At 59.7% G+C, this 6,195-nt stretch overlaps 1 long non-coding RNA gene across 1 annotated transcript; it reads left to right on the top strand.

Moving 5' to 3' along the window:
- The first annotated feature begins 368 nt into the window (after nucleotides 1–368).
- Nucleotides 369–1,491, top strand: LOC123323899. The gene is made up of 3 exons (XR_006539565.1): nucleotides 369–426; nucleotides 611–692; nucleotides 903–1,491. It is a non-coding gene; the product is annotated as an uncharacterized LOC123323899 (long non-coding RNA).
- Nucleotides 1,492–6,195: the final 4,704 nt, after the last annotated feature.

Here is a 6,195-nt window from a genome sequence, read left to right as displayed (position 1 = left end):
GCAGCAGCAGCAGCAGCAGCAGCAGCAGCAGCAGCAGCAGCAACAGCAGCAGCAGCAGCAGCAGCAGCAGCAGTACCACATCCGGCAGCAGCAGCAGCAGATCCTGCGGGTGAGGCCCCAGGCCCTCTCGCGGGACCCTGGCGTCCCCGAAGGGGTGGGCGCTGGCCCCAGGGGGCACCCCGTGGCGCGCAGCAGCGGCCCCAGAAGTTCCTGCTCTCCGGGTGGCTGGTGGGAGCGCCCCGGGGAGTCCTGCGTGGGGGGGAGGGGGGGGGGCGGGGCCCCTCGGTGAGGGCCGCGGCTGAGGCCCGGCACCCTTGTCCGCAGCAGCAGCAGCAGCAGCAGCAGCAGCAGCAGCAGCAGGCGCACCAGCAGCAGCAGCAGCAGCAGGCGGCTCCCCCCCAAGCCCAGCCCCAGTCCCAGCCCCAGGTAGCTGCCGGGCCACAGCCCCTGGCTCAGGGACGTCTGCCCAGGTCGGGCACACAGCAAGCGAAGCGGGTTGGGCAGAGGTGGGAGGCACGGTACGGCACTCCGGAAAGGGGGTCAGGAGCCGAGGATGCGGAAGGAAGCGGAAGGTTCGGGGTCAGTGTTGCACTTCCGGTTTCCACCTCAGTTCCAGCGCCAGGGGCTTCAGCAGACGCAGCAGCAGCAACAGACGGCAGCTTTGGTCCGGCAGCTCCAACAGCAGCTCTCCAGTAAGCCTGCCTTCCTGCCCGGGGAGAGCCCCCCCACCCAGGGGGTGCGTGGTGGTGGGTGTGGCAGGGGGTCGGGGGGAGCTCAGGCGATTGCTTCAGGGGGCAAGCCTGGCATCCCGTCCCTTCCCTCGGTGACCTGAATAGCCTTCCTCGTGCAAACCCACTTCCCTGCTCGGTCTGCCGGCCCTGATCATCTCTGGTTTTCCACAGATACTCAGCCACAGCCCAGCACCAACATATTTGGACGCTACTGAGCCACCTGGAAGAACCTGGAAGAACCACTTGTGCACTGGATGTGGCCCCACCCTTTCCTCTTGATCCCCGGTCCCCTTCCCGGGCTAGCACCAGTAGTGGTTGGGGCTCTTCCCTCAGGCTCCGTTTTTAATAAGTTTTTAGTATTTTTGTTAATGTGAGGCATTGAGCTGTTGGGTTTTGTATATTATTTATATAGAGACCCCAGAGCTGTTGCACCCAATACACAGAGCTTCTTTGCAAAGGGAGTGTGTGAGTTCTGCATGGCCGGCAAGGGCGGGCTCTGGGCAGAGTGCTGGGGGCTGGACCAAGCAGGCAGAGCCTTCGTCCCCTTTCCGATCAACTCCCCTGTTTACCTTCCTTCTCAGTTTCTAAATTACAGCTGGATTGCTAGTCTTTCCTCTCCTCTCCAACCTGGCAACGTTTTATATAGGCTTGGGCCATTAGTTTCTTAAGAAGGGCAGCTTAGCCTCTCTGCTACATGTTGCGGGTTCTTCGTAGCTTCTCTCGACCAGGGATGTCTAGACCGCTGGGACAGGGGAGGGGCTGTGAAGCCGGAGGGGGAAAAGTCCGGGGCACCTGATTCTTCTGCCTGCCCATCCCACACGCTGGGGCTTTGAACAGGCTTCGGGGTGGAGGGTGTGTCAAACACTGCCTCCCTTTTTTTGCCACCTCACGTGCGCCCCGTCATGCACCGAGCGGCATCTTTGAGAATTTTCCCTGAGAGTCACATTTCTGGGATGAAAACTGGCCCCCCAGTGACAAGTGTCCCCATCAAACTGGTGGTGGTGGAAGGACGGGTATGGTCCTAGGAGGAAGAGAGACCCCATAAAAGAAAGGACCCCTTTTTTTCTCTCTCTCTGCTCTGTTGCTGGAACTGTTGGTTTTCACATGACCCACCTTGGTGGTGACCCAGGATGACTGTTGTTCCCTCCCATTTTACAGTAGAGAAAACTCCAAACTGTTGCTCCAGAGTCACATCTGGAACTGTGGCAGGGTCATTTGCGGCCCATTTGCCTTCAGGTTCAGGGCCCTAGATCTAAGGCTACTCAGGAGAGCCAACTGGTTTACTACAAGGGAGTCTTCTGGTATGCCCAGCTGGGGCTGGAAGAGGACCAGCCTCAGCCTTGTGGGTGGGTGGAACCAGATGATTCGACAACTTCAGGGGAGCATCCAAGCCATAGTTGCACTGGGTCACTGGCAAGTGGCAAGTGTGCTGGTAAAGCCAGGAGCACCGATCATCAATACCCAAGTTCTAAAAAATAAAAAATAAATAAAACAGAATCCCGCTTCGAGGTCCACAGCGCCCTCGCTCATGTGCGACTCAGCAAGTTTCAGAGCCGTGTGCACAAGGAATGAAACTCCGGGCATGGCCCGGGCAGCCGTGACCGTGACCGAAGCTCACTTCTGACCTGCTCTATCCTGACATAAACATTCTGAGGAACCGCAGGGTTAGGGGGCTCGGCTGGGATAAGGGACACTCGGAGGGACTCGGGGTGGGGGGTAGGGGCTAAACAAACGGGACAGGTGCACTACAGAGGGCAACATGAGACACAAAGACAGCGGGATCTGAAGGGGACAGCCTGCAACCGTGGGGGCAACTGGCATGCTGACAGTCTCAGTCTGACATGCCCCAGCAGCAGCGGTGGCGGAAAGGAACAACGTTGACCTTTGGGTGAGCGACAGGATGAGAGCCAAGTGCCCCCACCCTCCGCGGCTTGCTGCTTGAGTCGCGCTGGTGCTGAGGAGGGGAGAGGCGAGGGATGCTGAGCAAGCTGGAGGCTTGTCTTTTGTAGAGGATGACCGGGGGCTCTTGCAGACGGTGCCTCAGTTTCTCCCTTTGTTTCAAGGTTTCAAGCTTTGCAGGTAAAGTTTGAGCTAGCTGCCCTGGAAGATCGCCTGTCTTGATTTGAGGGGTGTGTGTGTGAGAGGGAGAGAGGGTGAGCCGAGCGAGCGAGCTTGAGCATGGGAGGAATTGGGCCATGCCCCAGGACTTGAGCCATCTCTGGCACAAAAGGAGTTAATGGCAGGGACCGCGCCCCCCCGTGTCCGGGCACGCGCAGCGCGCCCCCTCGGTGCGCGGGCACAGCAGCCAGGCTGCCGGAGAGCAGATCTCGGGGATTCAGGTGCGGAGCCCTTGGCCTGGAGGCGATATGGGTGGTCCGCGGCCCGGTTCAGTCGCTCGCAACAGCCCGGGGAACAGGTGAGGCCGCCTGCCCCGGTCTCTCATCCTCTAGCTGCCCATACCTTGCCCCGATCCTATCCCCTCCCAATCCCGGGCTCCTCTGCTCCCCAGCCGATGCTCCCCATCCTTCCCAACCCCATGTTCTCCATCGGTACCCCTGACCCTCCAATCCTCCCCTGCTTCGCTTCTCTCCTCCACCCCCTCCCTGAATCCCGCATCCCTATCATCCTCCCACCCATGGTCCCTCTATTTCCACAGCCTGGCCGCATGCTCATCAAAATACCCCTGCTAAGGGGCCCCCGGCCCTATTCCTGTATTGCACATTGCCAGTCCCCCCTCCCCCGCAGTGCAGCCCCGTCCCTCTTCCATCATAGCATCTCACAGCCAGGCTCCCTCCCCCACTCTCTGCAGCCCCCCTCCCCCCCCAGGCCTTTATCCTATCCTCCCCCATTCCAATGCAGATCTGTCCCCCAATACCATTCCGGACCCGCGTAGCCCCCAATACTGCAGTTCTCTATACCAGTCCGTTCCTGCACAATGCCCCTCGCCCAAATACTGCTCCAGCCCCCAAAGTACCCCAGATGCCACTCTAATCCCCGGCATTGCCACCTCCCCTTGTCTTCTCCCAAATTGCAAGTTGGACCAGGATGGAGATCTTGGCCTTGGGGACTCACAGTGGGCCCTAGGGTACAGAGGGCGTTTGGGGGTCGGCCGATTTGTCTAGGTGTTCCGGGGGGAGGGGCTGCAGGGAACTGACTCAAAGGGGACCGGCATTTGGCACCGAAGGGTTACTGGAGAGGGAGGCATCCCGAAGGGGTTAATGGAATTCGTGGGGAGGGGCGGCACCGAGGGGGTTAATGGTGTGGGGGGGTTGCTGGCGGGGAAGCCGTGTGAATGAGCGGTCTGTGCCCCAGAGTTGCCATGGAGACAGTGAATGGGGGGATTGTGTGAACTCAGCTGCGGACTATCCCCCCCCCATACACACACACACACACACACACACACACACACACACACACCCACTCCCTCCTGCCCCACCTCCCTACTCCTACCCCTTCCTTTCCCTTTCCTCTCCTCACCTCCCACCCCGGGTGCATTCTGGGCAATGTCTGGGATCTAACCCCCCACCCCGTACTTTGCTCCCCATTTCCTCTGAGCCCCCACCCCTTTAGTCGCTTGGCCCGCCCTCCCTCCTCCTTCTTCCCTCCCTCCCTTTCTCCTTCTCTCTCTCTAGCTCTCTCTCCCTTTCCTTCTATCTCTCTCGCCCTCGCTCTCCCTCCTTTTCCTTCCCTCTCCCTCCCTCTCTCTTCCTCGCTCTCTCTCTCTCTATCTCTTTCTCTCTCTCTCTCTCTCTCTCTCTCTCTCTCTCTCTCACACACACATTCTCATTCCCCTCTCGTGGTGGCCGATCGCCGGGCGTTCCCAATCTCCCTCCCCCACCCCTTCAGCCAGTTCTTAAAGGAGCAGGCCGGCAATCTTGGAAGGCGGGAGAAATAGGGAAAACTAAATTGTGTGTGTGTGTGTGTGTCCATGCAGCAGCGTGTGTGTGCGCCTGTATGTATGTGTTGGCTTTATAATGGTGTGTCAGAAAGCCTGTGTGTGTTGAGTGTGCTGCTATTTCTGATTCTGTCTCCACCTAGGTGTCACCATTATGCTGCATGTGTCTCTGGACGGTTACCTGTGTGGTGTGTGTGTGATTATATTTCAGTAAGTCTCTGCGTGTGTGTCTCTGAATGTATTTCTCCGTGAGGCTCTGGCTCGGGGAGGCTGTCCATCTCAGAACGTGGGACTATATGAGGGATCTCTGTGGGTTTGGAATGTATGTCTCCCTGAGCGAATATCGCAGGGTCTGTGATCCTGGCTTGGTCTCTCTCGCTCCCTTTTTTGAGTCTTTGTGACTTTATCTCCATGAGTCCCTGAGTGTGTGTCCCCCACACTCCGTTGTTTATTTTACACTGGCTGAGCATCAACAATGCCTGGGGTCCTCGGCAGACGGGTCTCTGCCTCAGTTCTGGCACTCGGTGCAAATTAGAGACAGCCGACAGAAAGGACCAAGGCTTAAGAATTTGGGAGCAGTGAGGGCTGAAGAGAAATGTACAGGAGGGGCACAGGAGGGTCTGGGGGCTCTGGTGAGTGGCCATCCTGCCCTCCCCCATCCCCCCTCCCTCCCCCGGTTGACTGGTGAGGGTGAGGGGGTCTCCATGTGGGACACTCTGCCTATCTGCTGCTTTTCCTGCTTATGCCTTTGAACCCCAGAGTGAGGTTAACAATCCCACCCTCTTCTGGTGTGGGAGGTCCCCATGTGGGCTTAGCGGCACCAGGGGTCTAGAGAGTTCGCTGTTCACGTCCAGCGTGCTCAGGGCCCTGAGCTCCATAGCCAGCGCTCCCCACCCCCCTGCGACTACGTGCCCCTCTGGCTCCAGCTGACCCCGATGAGCTCCACTGGCTGAGGAGTCGGAGTTGGGGATGGGGCAACTTGCAGGGGCAACTGACTGATCACTGGGTCGATCCCCTAGGATTTTCCGACCGTGGCCAGGCGCTCGCGGGCGGGTCCCCAGAGTCCCGGGCACTGAGACCTCTCCTACCTGTGGGAGAACGGCCCCCGGCGCCCAGCAGGGCCCCCAAAGACCGCGACCGCCCAACCGGCCCCGGCCCCCCCGAGATGACGCATACTTCCCTTTTCCACAGGCCTGTCTGGCCCTGAGGGAGTTCCCTTTCTGAAGCTGTGGTGCTTGGACGACCTCTCCGTGTTGCCGGGCACCTGTAGGTGTCCCTCGAGAGCTCAGTCTTGAGGTTCAAGTCAGTGTGGCCATGAAGGGGCTGCCTGTCGGGCTGATGCTGTGACCCTGGAGTCTGCCTTTCCTGCCAGTCCCCCTGCCCGGAACATGTGGCTGCGGCTTGGCCCGCCCTCGCTGTCCCTGAGCCCCAAGTCCACGGTTGGCCGGAGCCTGTGCCTCACCCTGTGGTTCCTCAGCTTGGTGCTGAGGGCCAGTACCCAGGCCCCAGCGCCCACGGTCAATACTCACTTTGGGAAGCTAAGGGGTGCCCGGGTGCCACTGCCCAGTG

This window comes from Neomonachus schauinslandi, unplaced genomic scaffold, assembly GCF_002201575.2.
Source record: "Neomonachus schauinslandi unplaced genomic scaffold, ASM220157v2 HiC_scaffold_2099, whole genome shotgun sequence".
Lineage (NCBI taxonomy): Eukaryota > Metazoa > Chordata > Mammalia > Carnivora > Phocidae > Neomonachus > Neomonachus schauinslandi.
Note: the sequence above shows the minus strand (reverse complement) of the source record. Positions and strands in the feature narration are given on the sequence as shown.